We start from the raw sequence: 16,014 nt of genomic DNA on the forward strand, positions 1-16,014 counted from the left end.
CAATGCTCCCCAAAGCCTAGAGGCCAAACAGGCTGGGAAACTGAAGTCCTGCCAGAAATCAACCCACCACCCAGTGTCCCCACTTCTCCTGGCTCCCTGTCCAGTGCCTTGTTCACTCGGCTGCGCCGTCTTTCCAGACTTAAACCCAAAGGCTCCATATCTGTCTGTACTAAAGGAGGTTTCCCTGTCCACCTTCAGCTACACAACTTGCAGGAATCCAGCAAAACAGTTACTTTGTGGCCCAAGCACAAAGCAAAGCAGCAATGTATGTGATAGCTTCCAATGACTCATCAGGCACTTCTGTTCAGATATTTTCTTCCAAACCCTTAGGTCTGGCCAATCTTCAATGGTGGCCTTGGCATGCAGAAATGACAGCATGTCATCTATGTGTGAGCTCTGTGCCCTCCTCAGCTTTGCACGTGCCAAATTTGCTTTCGGAGCTCCCATTGGTCGTGACGATGCTTTCAATTTAGCAAATGCTTATGTGAATGTGACTCCTGGTTGGAAAAGGATGGAAAGAAGTCCAAGCACATCACTCTAAATAGATCTGTGGGTAACACTTTAACTACACATTGAACTTAGATTTAGCAGCATCGTTATTGCATGTAATGTTTATTTTATTAGGTTTATTTTATTAGTGTGCCCACAGCAGAATGTAAGCCTTGTCTTTGTCAACTCAAAAAGCACCCCACAAGAGGCTCTGAGTAGAAAAACATGGTGCATTTCATTTTTTCCTTTGGAAAAGCCAAGCAGATGCTGATGAGTGGATAGTCACAATAAGCGTGTGTTTTGCATACAGTGCTAAGCTCCGAGCTCAGCTAAGTTAACTTGGTGGGAAGTTGGGTTTAATTTGATCCTGTCTCTGAGTGTTCACAAAATGATGCGATTCAGCTTTAACCAGATGAGTAGTATCATCAAAATACATTATTTAAATCCCACCCCCTCAGCCATGTAGCCAAATTGGAAGAAGTGTCACTTAAGTATCTCCTTCCAGGCCAGGAAAAGATCAGTCACACTTTAAATTAAGTGTCTCAAGTAAGGATTTAATTTAGACTTAATAAGACAGCGATTGTACATTAAATACCATTGGGTTATTAAAACCATATTCATTGAGGTTTTACAGCTATGTCAAGACAATATGCCATAAATGGAAAAACTGCTAACAAGGCACAGTTATTGATTCTGACAACATGTGCTAGATAGGATGCGTTTGTATGTTGAATAAAAAGAAGATAAACGTAGAAGAAACGCCCACAAGAATGTTTTCCAGAGTCTCCATGGAGGCCTCCACCAAAGATCCAGAACACTCAGACAGAAGAGTGAAGTTATCCTCACCGCCTCCTTAAGAATGAGATCTATTTGTCTTATTGTTGGAGAAACAGACACAGAGACATCTTCAAAAGCACTTCTTTAGGCTTTGCTGAAGTTTTGGGGAAGGGCAGAGATTTAAAACTACCCCTGTGCTTCTCTTCTGGTGCTTTAGCCACAGGACAAACCTGGTAGAGAAAAGACAGGGTGGGTCTGAACAAGGAGGCTGCTGATCCCACCTGCCAAGGACATAATTGTGCCCAGACATGACAGAGGACATTCCATGGGGCCTGCCAGGACAGTCCTCTGCTGAACAGGGAGTGAGAGGACTGGGCAGACCCACAGCACCTTGGGATCAGTGAAACACAATAGATCCTGGATGCATTAGAGTTCGTGCATAGGGAGCTGGCAACACCTCTGCTTGTACAATGCTGGGAAAAAATACTGCGTTTGCATAAATTAATTTACACATAAATATGCATATCTGTGTGCAAATGTGTATATATAATACATATATATGTGTGTAAGAGGACTTTAAGGAGGCACTTTCCCACCAAAGCAAAACTTGGAAAATGAGAATGTTTATACAAAAAAACATTCTGTTTGCCAACAAGTTTCTGTATTCCCCTCACTGTTATTAGAGACATTTGTGTTTAAATCAGAGCTCCCAGCCCTGCCTCTCCTTCCATCTGAGCCTACACAGATTGCATAATCCTCTGTTTGTGGCATCATCATATGTTGCTATAGAGATAGGGAAAATGTCTGTGATGATGATGATGATGTCAAATCGCTCAGCCAGATAACTCCAATATCAAGATAGAGGAGGAGAGGGTCCATAAACAGAAGCAAAGTATCATCTCCAGTAGTCAGTAAAGAGGAAAGGTAATATTATTTATAGACCTTTAAAGGTAAACAGATGTCAGCTCCAAACAAGCGTGACTTGAGAGCTTTCTCTAGTGTGAAAGTTCCCAGCTCTGCTCCCGCTTTCAAAGGCTTTGCTCCGTCAACATGACTTCTTCAATTGCTCTTTTATTCAATGGGCTCTATAAATTTGGGAGCAGTTATGCTGCTACTGCCACGGGAATGCGGCAATCCTATGAATACTTTGTCTGTCTCATCTTGTGGCTATGTCTGGAGACAGGCTAAGAGTGAAAGTGCAGATCCACTACTCATAAGCTATCCATATTGCTCCTATTCAGGACTTCAGACAGGGTTCAGACCTGGCTGCTCTACTGTTCTGCTAGAGAACAGCAGCCAGAATGCCCATGGCAGGGAGCTCACAGGGGTGGCAGGGAGGTAGAGGCATGGCTGTGGTGAGACCTCCACTCCTGAGTTCACAGAGAGATGCCAGAATTGCAGTATTTCTTAGAAATTAAAATATTTCTGTCTCTTGGAGGTGAAGTGCCCTGACTGTCAGGCTTGGTTCAAAGTTCACCCTTACTATCTGTGCTAGATGTGAAGGCTGCACAATGAGGACATTCCAGACCACATTTGGGAGCATCATGCCCAAGCTCCCAGGGGAAGGAAGGCCAAGGGATCGGCAGAGCTCTGTCGGCACCACGCCATGTACAGCCATCCCCAGGTACCGCGATGTGAGCAGGGCTACAGGCTGGCAAGGGATGGCTGTCGTCATATGAGCCCCTACCAGCCAGATTACAAAATAATTCAAGCCCTTTTCCTGGCACGGGGTTTCAGGACAGCAGCAGCCAGCCTGACAGATCAATGGGGGTGGGCTGGTGGCCACCAGCCCTACCAGACACACACACAACTGTCACATACTCCCCCAGCAGGTCCCACAGCCACCACCTCACTGCTTTGGGATCTCAGGTGTCTGCCCTGATGCACAAACTTAGGAGGCACTTTGGTCTGCAAGTACCAATCCTGGGGAAGCAGCTTGGGCCTCACATTTCATATATTATCTCACATTTCTGCCTACATGCAAGTTTTCCTCTTAGCCTTTCTCTACAATCAAAACACATGTTTAAATGGCAGTTGAGGGAAGCTGATCTGAAAGACAATTATATTTTACAATTTCTCTAACTAGGTAAAAGTAGTGGCTTGGTTTCTTTCCACCCCAGCCTGCTTAATTATTGGGGTATCGTGGAATGCCTGCATTGTAATAAAACTCCAGTGTGTATCCAGGTACCAGGGGATTTATTAACTTGCACTCAACACTGGCAATCAGCAGCCAGGGTCAGATGTGCCTGGTGATGATGACATCATCATTTTTGGCAGCTCTCTCCAACGAGTGTTGAATGAGGTAATGTCCCCAAAATTAAAACTGACAGCAGGATTAATAATGATAGATTCTTTGAGCCTTTTCTTTGTGTTTTAGATCGGTGTTCTATTTCTTCCATCAGGGGTTGCCAAAAGATCATCGTAACATTCACCCAGCATTTCAACACGCCACCAGTAAGTGACAGGGGACACCAGCAAGTGTTTCTGGGTGAGCAGGTTACTTCAGGATGGTTTTGTCACATGCGGGCACAGACCGACTGTATATTCTACTGGAGATAGGCAGGTCTCATGGCACCAGACCTGTTGCCATCCTCACAGACACGCCAACCTTCAGCTCTGGGTGTACAAAACTGGAAATAACTCATAGGGTTGTGGTTGTCAGCAGCTGAGAGAGACAGCGACTGGTCCCTGCAGATTTACATCTATTTCAGTTGGAGGAAAGTTGCATCAGAGTGTGTACTGACACAGTCTTTTAAGGTATCTCCAGTTGTACACCACAATACACCTGCCATGGATATTTTCAGATTTCAAGTTGGGTTTCTTTGGTTGGTTTTTGTGTTTGTTGTTGTTGGTTTTGTTTTGGTTTTGTTTTAATTTCGGAGCAGTTTGCAGGTGGTTTAGGCTTTCTGGCCCTGGAGGTTTTGCTTATTTGCTTTTGAAGCTTTGCAAGGGAAGGAGAAAGGAAAGGAAACCCAGGCTGTGGCTGACACCCTGTGATCAAGCTCCCTCAGCCCAAGGCCTCAGCAGCCACAAACCAATGCCACAAGCATAGAAGCACAAGCTTCAGCCAAACTGACCCAGTGCAAACAACCCTGCTGACACCAGGGAACATGAACTTGCATCTATTTAAACATCTGAACCTGGCCCTCTTTTTTGCCCAGTTAAACATCAGAGGGAAAAGTCTTCCTGGAACATCCTGAGATCTGTTCCAGTGATAAGCAACCATGTCATCACCACCAGATCTAGGGACAGGACAGATTTGGGACTCACTGAACAAAAGACATAGAGCATCCAGGATCCCACTTTCTGGCTCTAGCCCCTTCTCCTCCCACCACTCCCACTATCTGAACATTTTTCCTTCCTTCAATTCTACTCAGATTCATCTCCTGACGTTTCTTTGTGCTGTTGTTACCTGTCCTGCTCCTTCACCCCTCATCCATGTTCTCCACTGAGACGGACACAACCAAACAATAAAGCCTGAATGCAGGCCTAAGCTTGAAAGTCAGATTTCTCACAAAGTTCACCGAACTGGCCAGAAGGAGACTAGTAAAGGCAAGTACCTGCATTTTTCCTGTTGACTGTATTCTGTCACAGCAGCAGATGGAGGTGGTTTGGCCACTTGTAGTCTGTTGACAAATTAAATCCTCTGATGGTCATCAGGCACTAAAATGAAGAAACACAAAAACACTGGAACTGTTTGGATCTCAAATAGCTTATATTAAATGGTACTTACTACCCCTAATAGTCACATAACTCAGATAAAATCCATCTCACCAATGCATTACTCTGCCTATGCACAAGCTATGGACCCGACCACTTTTATGCACTTAAAATGCTGTAAAAGCATTTTATTATAGTGTCTTCATGCGTAGGTGGATGGTACGGTGCATAGAGCAGGACCTGAACACTCTCATGAAAACACAGACCCTCGTAGGCCCTACAGTCCTTCGGTCGTCCCCACTCCTTGCTTCATATTCAGAGACACACTGCCTCTATATTGCTAAGTCAAAATGAAGACATGGAAATATGAAATAATGATGGAAGAAATGAGCAAAGTTTTGGTCATTGTTTAATTTGCTAAGAGAACAACCCCACCTAAGAGTCCTTCTGCCAACTCTGACAAAGTGGCCAAAGATAAAGACAAATATGCCTCAGAGATGGAGCACAGCTGTTAAACTGACAGTGAAGGAGGGGGGAAATGCACAATAATTTAATTAGTAGCTGTGCCCTTTCCATCTTTCTCCCTCCAACGCTACTAGTAAGAAAAAATTTTTAAGATTTTAATTTTTCCAATACAGATGTTGCCCTTAAAAAGTCTACTAATAACCTTGTAGAACTCCATTTCTCTGATGATGACAAAGTGCTTTAGTTAATTAAACCTCACAACATTTCTGAAAGTGTCAAACCAAACAGCGCAGCCGCCTCATTGCAAAACACAGCCCTTCCAAAAATGTGTTTGTGGGTTTTGCACCGCCACTCTCCCCCCACACCCTCTGTGTTCATATCAGTTGCAAAGGAACCTCAGGGGAAGATTATATACAAGTTGACAGAAAAAATGTGTTGGAACTGTTTCGACTGAAAGGTTTGTTGTTTAAGCAAAAAAACCCTGCCCTGTTACCAAAGCTAAAATACTTTGTAAATATTATCTTGATTTTGCCCAAGATTTCAACAGAAAGGTTTGTTAAGTTCAGGGTGGACAAACTTGTCCCTCTCAATGAAAGAGGGGAAGAATGTGCAATCAGTGCAGACCATGTTCTTGAGGCCTGAGTTTTATATTGCAAAAAACTTGGAAAGGCTCCTTTTCATGTCAGCGCAAAAACATCTCAAAATTGCAAAATGTGGTCACCAGACACAGTTGTAGTTTCACATCAAGTTCTATCATCAGGCAAGTTTGGATCTGCTTTATATTTCCCTTTCAGGTGGTGGAGTTGATAGTCCAAGTAATTACAACAATAACGCCTCCAGTCAATACCTTTTTGTAACAACCCCTTCATATAGCCGCATACATGTAGAATGGCATGTGTACATTTGAATCTACTTCATTAAGAAACGAGCATGAGATTTGCTATTATTGCTCTGCTATACTCCCCATCTTTTTACTTTGAACCCTGAGCAGGAAAAATCAACAAGGGTTTCACCTGCGATGAGACACTTTAATCAAGGTTGCCACCTCACTGCTTGGTGCTGGTCCTGAGGACTTCAGAGAGGTTTTCAGCAGATCAGCCCACCGTTTTGCATTTGGTTCATTCACGCTCTGATTCAACAGATTTAATTAAAGGACAATGTGATATTAGGGGCAAGAGAGCATCATGTTCTCTTCCATGCTTGCTGAGAATCCAGACCCTCTACGCCAAACTTTAGCCCCTGCATGGAGTTTGACTGCTAGACGTAAAAACACAGCAAGCAAGATCTCATAAAGTATAAAGAGGCTGATATAGAGCTACTTACAGAAATAGGAATATTGGCAGCCAGGATTCATACAACCTACCTGGGAAGATAACAAAGAAGCAAAACCTATCTTCACATCGGGTACCAGCCTCACTCTTATTAACACTGTGCATCCTGCAGTGGTTTTCTTCACTCCAAAACCCACTAATTTAATGTACGGTACAGTCATTCTATGTGGGGGGAAAGAGAAATTCTTTCTTCCTTCCTGTTGGAAAACTCTTTGGCAGTAACGCTTGGATTGTTTTCTTTGTAAATTATATTCATGCTGTTTTCAATATGTTTTCCTGACTTTATTGAAATCCGACCAATTTAACGAGTAATGTAGAACTTGTTTCCATGTTAAAAAACTCTCAGAGCTGCTTGGGAATAATTATTAAAACTTCCATATGTGCAGCAAAGCCAGTCAGTTTTGCAAATAGCAAAAAAAATAACCCACCCAACCAAACCAGTCCATAACAGAAGGACATCACTCTAACAATAGGCAAAGTAGTGTAAAACCAAAGGCCACCAACCTCTGGAGAAAAGGGGCTACACTGGCTCTGTGCCAGGAACATAACACTCACGCCTGGTTTTCATGCCAAATTCCATTTAAAAAAAGTTTTAATCACAGATAAGGGACCAATACAAAGCCCTGAAATCAATGGAGAGGCTCATATGGAATCTAACAGAATGGAATCAGGCTCCAAAGACCCGATCTCTTGCACAGCAGTTACACATGCTCCTAACTCCTTCAACTCCCCTTGAACCCATGTTCGGGGGGGTAAAGGGTTTGCTGTTAGCCCTACCTGATGCAGGTGTACATGACAGGTAGAGCAGCTGCACAGTCTCTGTACAACCTGCATGACGGGTCTGTGTCCAGCTCAGAAAGCCAGCAGGCATCTGCTGAAACTTTACCACTCTAGGTTTTGCTAAGTAAGGCGTGCACTTAAAGGTTCGATAGATTTGGTGCCCACAGTCACACACAGCTCCATGCTCCACAGTATTCATCAGCCTTTTTTTTTCCCCCCCTCCCTTCAAGATCCAAAGCTTAGGGACTCCTTGTGATGGGCAGCTGGCAAGATTCACACCCTAAACTGAGGGATTTACTACCAATGGCTATGCATGACTTTAATAGTGCATCTTGGATGGTCATCTTCTGAAACAACAGCTCTAATACTGTCCACAGCAAACCAGCAACTGCAGTAACCTCCTGAACCAGCCCATTCTGCACAAGTAATGGTAGTAACACGTTTCATGCAGCTGCACCGGCATTAAAACCTCCAGCTAACTTTTCTCCATCATGTTCTATGTGCAATACGTGACAGCAGTGCAGCTGGCCGTGCCTTCATGCCACAAAACCTCTCTGAGCTCAGCTCCATCCAGAGCTGGGTAAGGGCAGCGATGCCAGGGACATGTCTGCACCATGGACTCTTGTCAAGAGGGTGGGGGACATCCCTGTTGTTTTCCAAGCAGAAACCCAAAGACAACCCTTACTGGTTTCACAGGGTGCGAGGAGAGCATTATGTATGTGTAGTTTACAGAACTGAAATACAGAAGCTGACATTTTTATGACTTTCATAATTTTTCCAGTAAGCAGCATGTACCATGAAGCAGAGACTGGCCCTGCACCTGTGACACATATGCAGAGACAGGGCAGCGTGTTCAGGTTGCAGCCAGCACATTAAGGCACTTCTGCTGATTCTTTGGCACCATGAACACCCACTAACTTATAAGCAACATGTTACATATTTCTTTAGCTATAGATTTTGCTCCATTTTTCCCTGGTGGCTAGAAACTAGTTCATGGGGCACACACATGCATACATTCCTTTCTCCTTCTCACCCCCTCTTCAGACTTTGAGGCCAGCTTTACAGGGAATACGCCTCCTCATCTGCCTTTGAGGTACTGCTTTCTCCACAGGATTCCTTGTAACGCTTTCAGTCCTTGTCACAGATACAAGAAAAATACAACTGGAGATTTGGGCAACCGAAATAAATGGCCAGACATCCAAATCAATGGCTAAACAAGAGAATTTGTGATTTTATGGGCACTCCTTGCTTTTAGCTATTTCTGCACTGTTAGTTGGCTCAGCAGCTCTGAACAAAGCCCTTGTAACACTTGCATTTCCTCAGCATCAATAATACATCCTGTCAAGATAGGCTGTGCCACAGTGAATCGAGCCACACGGGTGTCACGCTGCCACGAGCCCCAGCGGGGTCACAGGACTAGATGGGGCTGTTGCAGCTGTAGTGGCATCCAACGTGGCAGAGCAGATGTTCTGCTCCAAGGGAAGCATCAGGGCTTCAACCTTAAAGTGCCTTTCCCCACCCCACCTCTGCTTTTGACACCCAGCTCCAGAATAACTACATCTGCCTGTCTGTTACTAATTCAGGACACATTTAAGAGGATGCTCATTAAGCACCTTTCACTCACAAGGATGAAAAGCCTCTGCAACCATGACTCATGCAACTGGTTCACCCTTGCAGGATGGGCATTCAGGGAGATCCAATCTTCCAGGGAGGCACAGGATTACTTTTTAGGGCATCATAAAGAGGTGAATGAGGTAGAGCTGACGCAAGAAATTACACTTCCCTTTCCCAGCAAACAGGGCATGGGTTTTGCATGGAGTTCAAAGAGGTGGCACATTCCCATTCACTTCAGAGGAACTTGGCTGCTTTGCTGCCTTTGAACCTCCCTGCCTTAATGCCAGGCAGATGTTGGCAATGCCTTCAGCTTATCCACCCAAGCACAGTGCCCACCCCATAGAGCAGCCAGCAACACATCTTCTCCACATAAGTGAGGCTCAAGGATAGCATTTAGGAAGCCATTGCAACTTCGCAGCACTTATTTTCCTCTTAAGATTAAATTGACACACCATATAGCGTGTTTATAAAATGCAGTGCTGTTTCGGTGTAGGCAGCATTTATAAATAAGAAAAAGGTGATTTATTTACCCTCCTTTCTAGGGGCATGGGACAATGTGTGGGTTGGAGAACTTTGCCTGGTGCTTACTTGTTCTTCTGGCTGATAAAACTGTGCCTGTGTCCAGATGTTTATTCCCTGTGGTTGAATGGAAATGAGATGTAGGGGACAAGCGAGGCTCAGTTAAGCTGAACTGTGGCAAAGTAAATGCAGTCAAGGATGGAGGAGGACAGCAGACCTCAGCCAAAACCATCACATCTCACTGTCTACTGAGCATTGTTCTGACTCTGTGAAACACTGGTAACCTAAACAATTGCTAGATTTGCCACCTAACAAAACAAACAAACAAACACACACAAGCAATTCTTTGATTTTATGCTTCACCATGACTTTCAGTGCACAACTGTCTTGGCAACTACTCCATGATGTTGTCACAGCTCTGGGACTCAATGAGAAATTCTCTGTCCGCTTACTAGTGAAACTGCAACATGTTAAGAGTGAAGTTTATGAATGCCATAACTAATATATTCAGCACCCATTCCTTTAGCGCAACATAAGCCATTGAGAAGCTCAGACCAGGTTGACAGAAATGAATATATGCGTAGTAACTTGTTTGGGGAGGAAAAAACAGAGAAGCCCCAAACCTTGACATTCCCCTAACCCAGAAGAATATAATTGCTTTAAATATTTTTAGATTACAAATTGTTCCTCTTGCATGAAACTTCAGAAGTCTTATTCATGTGCATCTGTATTTCTTTGCCATGGCCAGAGATGAAATCACAACTACATTAGAAAGGTTTTCAGAATCCTCAAATACTAAAGAAAACACCTTTAGGCAGGTCATATCACAGCCATATCACAGTTTGCAAAGTAAAACACAACCATGAAAACAGATATTTAACATTATAAAGAACATCCTACCAATTGTAGCGAAGAAATGTCTCTTCTGCATAAGAAAATAAATCATAAAGTCATGAGTGCCTATGTGGCTTTTTTGTCATTTTTTAAATCAAAAGAGAAACTAGCAAGAGAGGGTTTAACATTCCTTAGCATCCGCTCTTTGCTGCTTGTTGAGAAGCAGTCTAGCACACATTACAAGTACAGGAGTTATGCAAGAGGACTAGGATGGTCTGAACACCTGAGGAAAACCAGCCTGAGTCACACCTGAGGAGATTTTAAATTCAGCAAGTCATGGAGAACACAAGCCAACAACAAGCAAGGCAGTCCCATCCCCACAGCACACAGGGAGGAAGGAGCAGGCAAAGGGTGGGTTCTAAATCCCCTAAAGCAATGCTTAATTTCAAATAAGGAAGCCAAGAACTGCTTGGCAAAAGGCAGGGAGGGTTTTTACCGCTGCATCTCTGTGGCGAGGCTGGAAGAGAGGCAGATTCTCAGCTCCAAGCACAGCCACCAGCAGCTCTGCACTTCTCTGCAGGTCCCATCTGAGGAAGCACCAGCAGCACCACCCTGCTGCAATTTGCCCCTGACTTTATTCCTGGGTGTGGGAGGGTTTCCCCTCCTGTTTGTGAAGCCCCAGATCACCTGTGAGCAGTTGGCAGTAAAAACAGCTAAAAGTATGCGAGATAAATATATATATGTACATTGTATCGTATTTGCTTTACAAGCTGTATATATGTATAGATTGCATAGTATTGACTTTACAAGCTGCATGACAGGTTACTTAATTCACCTGATTTCACTCTGCCACCAACAAGGCACTTTGAAGTTAGCCATCTCACAAAATCTGCCCTTTAACAGGTTAACAGAACCCTTCTGGTAAACAGAGAGTTAAATATTCAGTGCCAGGAACACTTATGGAAACCCCAAGGAAGTCAGAGCCAGGACCAAAGGCAGATTTCAGAGGAATTCTCTAAAATACCAGCTACGAATGTTACAAAGTTCACCCACACTTGCTGTCAAATCCAAGCTGCTTTTGGGCAAGACTTACACATAAACCATTTGCAGCTGTAAAAAGCAATCTTGCTTGCTTCAGAAACTATTCTTCTCTCCAAAAATCCAGAATGACTTACAAACATTATCATCAAGACTGAATGAAAAGGAAATAAAGTGCCTGCAAGGAAGAGAAAATAATTTTTGCAAAATTAGTCACATTTATCCAAATATTTACAATCGAGCTTAATATTACACACACATTTCCACTCAAAGCTGATGAATGTACTCAATCATATATTGTTAAGCATTTGCCTTCAATGTCTGAAACATTAGTGATAATTGGCACGAGAAAAGTCCTGATGCTTATAAGCTTTTGGAACTGCTGATAACCTGATAAACAAAATGTTAAGGCAACTTCAGGAGCTAATCAAAACCCTGGCAGGTTGGGGAAATGTCAATATTTACAGCAGGCAGCCTTTCATCAGTTAATCACTTTTAACCTTCATAAACTAAGATACTATAGAGGACTTCAGGTTAATGTATGAACCCTCTATTCAATTACGGTATTACAAAGGCAGCTGCAAACAAGTAAGGCATCGTGAAATGAAGTATAATTGAGTTTATCAGGGTATAAGCAGGCCAAACAGGGAACAGAAAGCCTGAGCTTCAGTGTTTTAAAAGAAGAAGTGTTCTGTGCAATTCTAAAGAAACACACTCAGCATTAGCTCCAAATATTTTATTTCACACATAAAGCACAGTATCCATACCCATACTAATAAAGTACAGGCTTATGCCAAGTCTGGAGCATGCTTTTGTTATTGCATTATAGTTCATGAAAATTATTGTCCATAATTAAATAGAAAAAAAACCCTTGAACCTGGAATTATAAAAATGTCACCAAAAACCAACAATTCCACTTGATATGTATTCAGTCATTACTTTTTTTTTTTACTTTTTTTTTTTTCTTTTTCTTGAAGAAAGAAGAAGGGAATCAAGGAGGAGGAAAAGGGGGGGAAGACAGAGGAAAAATTCTTTTCCTTGTAAATCATTAAAAATGCATGAAGGTTTAGAGCATGCCAGGAACAGCCTGTGCATTCATTTAGGAGACTGCGCACAAGAAAATCCACTGCATTAAGAGAATAAAAAACCCTAAGAATCAGTATGGTAGGGAAGCTGAACAAGCCACGCAGGAGACTGGTGCGGTGGAAATGCTCCAGGCTGGGGGGCAGGTCCTTGTTCCTACCCCCTTTCCTGACCAAAAGCATCAGGGGCCTTGAGCGCCGCAGCATTCGTGATGCTCCAGCAGAGCTTTTTAAGTTTTATCTTCCAGAGGAGCTGATCACAATAACAGACATATGGATTATTATTCTCACTGTTGAGTTCAGCTTCTGCCATAGAGAAACCTCCTGGTATGAATGGCTAATTTATTGAGCTACAGATGTGAGCTCTCCTTTGCATGAGGAAAGCGGTGCGATGTAGGAGTCAGACAACAGGGCTGGGGAGTCAGCAATTGCAGGTTAAATATCTCCTTGACACTTCCTACCTCCTGAAGGCACTTCAGCTCAGCGCTTTCCTGCCCTGTGAGAGGGAATGCTTGCTACAAATGATGCCCCACTATGAGAATCCTAGCTTTTATATAAGTACAGTTTATCGTTATGAAACACCAGACATCACACACCATCAGGGGAGGATTTTCACCCTGCACAAAGCCGTGCTCCTGTGGGACAGGGTATCTGACCTTGATGTGTCATGCTGTAACTAGAGAGAGATGTCAGGAGAGAAATGGCTTTTATTGCGTGGAGCTGGTTTGTTTGGTTTTTTAAAGTTTTCTGCGTCATCCTCTTTAAATTTTTAGAGTGAATTTATTGCTCTTGAAATCCATATCCCAGGGGCCTGGGTCTGCTCAGCACAGAAGAGGCAGCACATGGGCAGCAGTGCTGCAGCTTTCCCCTCCAGTGTCTCAGTCCTGACTTGCAGTAAATGCTTGAAGATATATATTTAAAAGAAACAAAAAGTTAACTCCATCTCTCTTGGCCAGGAGACCCCAGTTCTGATGCTCTTCCTTTACACTATGGACAAAAGCAGCCTGAGAGCATCATTCATTAGCCACGAGGCACCAAATAACCAATAATGCCTGATCATCACTGGCACCCCTGGTCCTACTCACCATTAAATACTGGCCAAGGGAAGACTCCGTGCAGGATGCTCAGCTCCCTGCATCCCCAGTCATCTCTCTGGAGGTCTTCAGCAGCCCAAGCTGCTGTTGCATCCTGGTTTATGCATCACTCGCACCCCTAAATTAGAGGTAAAATATGAGAAGGAATAGAAACATCAGACTTCATGACTTAACTAACACAGGGATTGGTGTAATCTGCAAAAGGTAGACAAAATATCCCACCCGTGCCTACTGCAGGGCTCCTGCTGTCAGTGTGTGCAGCACGGCTGGTGGCGAGCACCAGAGCCTGAGCTGCACACACCACGAGGGTGACCCAGTTTGGGGACCACCACAGCCTGGGGCTTGGCCAGGGCTGAAATTCCACAAGCCAGAAAAAAGGGCAATTCGCTGCTTTTCTGGTCTGAGTGGGAGTTACCGCTGAGCTTGTTTGCTGCTCTGGACCAGCCCTGTTGTATCTCTCCTAATGATGCCATTTCCTACCACAAGCAGGAGGCAGTCAGGTTTTGCCTAATCAGCAATTTTTGAGCTTTTGATTCCCACTCCTTCCCACCCCCTCTTTTTGTCAATATTCATTTTAAATGCTTGAAGTCATGGTTCCTTTTTAGCTGACTGTGCTTTCTCTGCCTCACCCCTTCAGGTGGATCGCTGACAAGTGACCACTTCGTGCACAAGGAAACTTTAAATGAATCCCAAAAGGAAGTATTTGTGTAAGAATGAAAGGGCATTCCAGGCTTCTGCTGAGTAATGGATGTGATAATAATTGTAGGGAAAAAAAGATCCAAACAGTTGGGTGTTGGGTTTTTTTTTCTCTTTCTGCAACCAGGCTCTTGATCAAAAGATGTGAAAAAACCTGACAGTTGCAGGAGCAAAAGCTGCATTTTGATTCTGGGGCATGCAGGAAGGACAGTTGCCAAGCTGGGAATCAAGAAGCTGGCTATTGCTCCTTTGAACTGTATCAAAAGCTCATCATATTTACTTCTTCCAATTAACGGGTGAATTTATTATGAGTGTAAACGAAGGGCTGGTAGCCAAGACTGGGAGTAGACAGGGAGTGGGGCACGCTGCTAGTTAGAACAGCAGTAACACACGGCAGTTCGGCAACACAGCCGCATCCAGCCTCAGTCTCTCCCCACTGCTCGCTCCTGGCCCCAGAGAAGCCACTGCTAAGCCGTGGGCTGCTTTTCCCCAGAGACAGCCCCTTGTTGCTAACAGTCCATCAGTTTTGACATACAGAACAATAAAACTGCAATCAAATACCTTCCTCCCGTGCGCAGAGGCTGGGGATCAGGTTGCCCCTGTATCTCTTACCTTCCATCTACCACTTTGAAGGGTTTGTTCTTGCATTGTATCTGGATATCTCAGAGTGGAATTTCATTCTTCTGAGACTTTCAAAAGTGGACCGCGTAAAGAATTAGCATGAGACAGTGAGCACAGCGAGCAACCTGCAGCTCACAGGGCTTTCTATCACTATTGTTGGTGCTGCCTGCAAAAGATGATGGGAATTACCCTGAGAAGCAACGGATGGCATCTGTGTGCTTTCCACTCCTCGAAGAATGAGGACAGTCTTCCTTAGTAAAACACAGGTAAAGATGCACTAGCTGAGATCAAGCCAGCGTCTTCTCACTGAGAACAGCCAAAAACTGATGTCTTGGGAAAAGGTAGAAAGAAAAAATAGGAAGTATACTGAAATTTTTCAGTATGTTTGCTCCATGCAGGCTGAAAAAAAACCACGTGAAAGGGCAGATCAAAGCAGAGCCCATTCCTCAGCTTTGGGGAACGTTTGTGCAGGCCTGAAATTTGCTGGGTTTAGTGCTGGTTTGTGTGTGTAAAAGAACTATGCTGAAAGCAGAATGTATATATCCAGGAGTTAGATTAATATGATCTGATTCGGGATCCAATACAGTTGATAAACATACATCCTTGAACAAGCTACTGAGATTCAGAGTATACTCTAAGTCAAATTCTCTAAGGTTCTGCTGCATTATGGTTTATATTCCACCTTCGTGCTTCTCCAGGTATAGCAAACACCAAAGGGGCTAGCATGCACCCATGACACCCATGTAAAATGTCTAGAGAGGAGTCGTTACTCTGCAGCAGAGCAGAGATGCTGTTTCCAGGATGCCATTAGAGGAATAAGCTGTGCCCTACACTTTGTCTGTGCTTTCTGAATGAGATGTCCTGGCTGCTTAGCTGGGGAGACTGTCAACATGACTGATCACTCCTCACTGCCTCAGGAAAGGGCTTTTGTTTATATTTCAGGTAGACAGTTTTACTGCATTATATATGATCCTTACAATTGTTACCACTATCTGCTTCTGCCCTAAATATAGT

This window comes from Nesoenas mayeri (assembly GCF_963082525.1).
Source record: "Nesoenas mayeri genome assembly, chromosome: 14".
In the NCBI taxonomy this organism is placed as follows: domain Eukaryota; kingdom Metazoa; phylum Chordata; class Aves; order Columbiformes; family Columbidae; genus Nesoenas; species Nesoenas mayeri.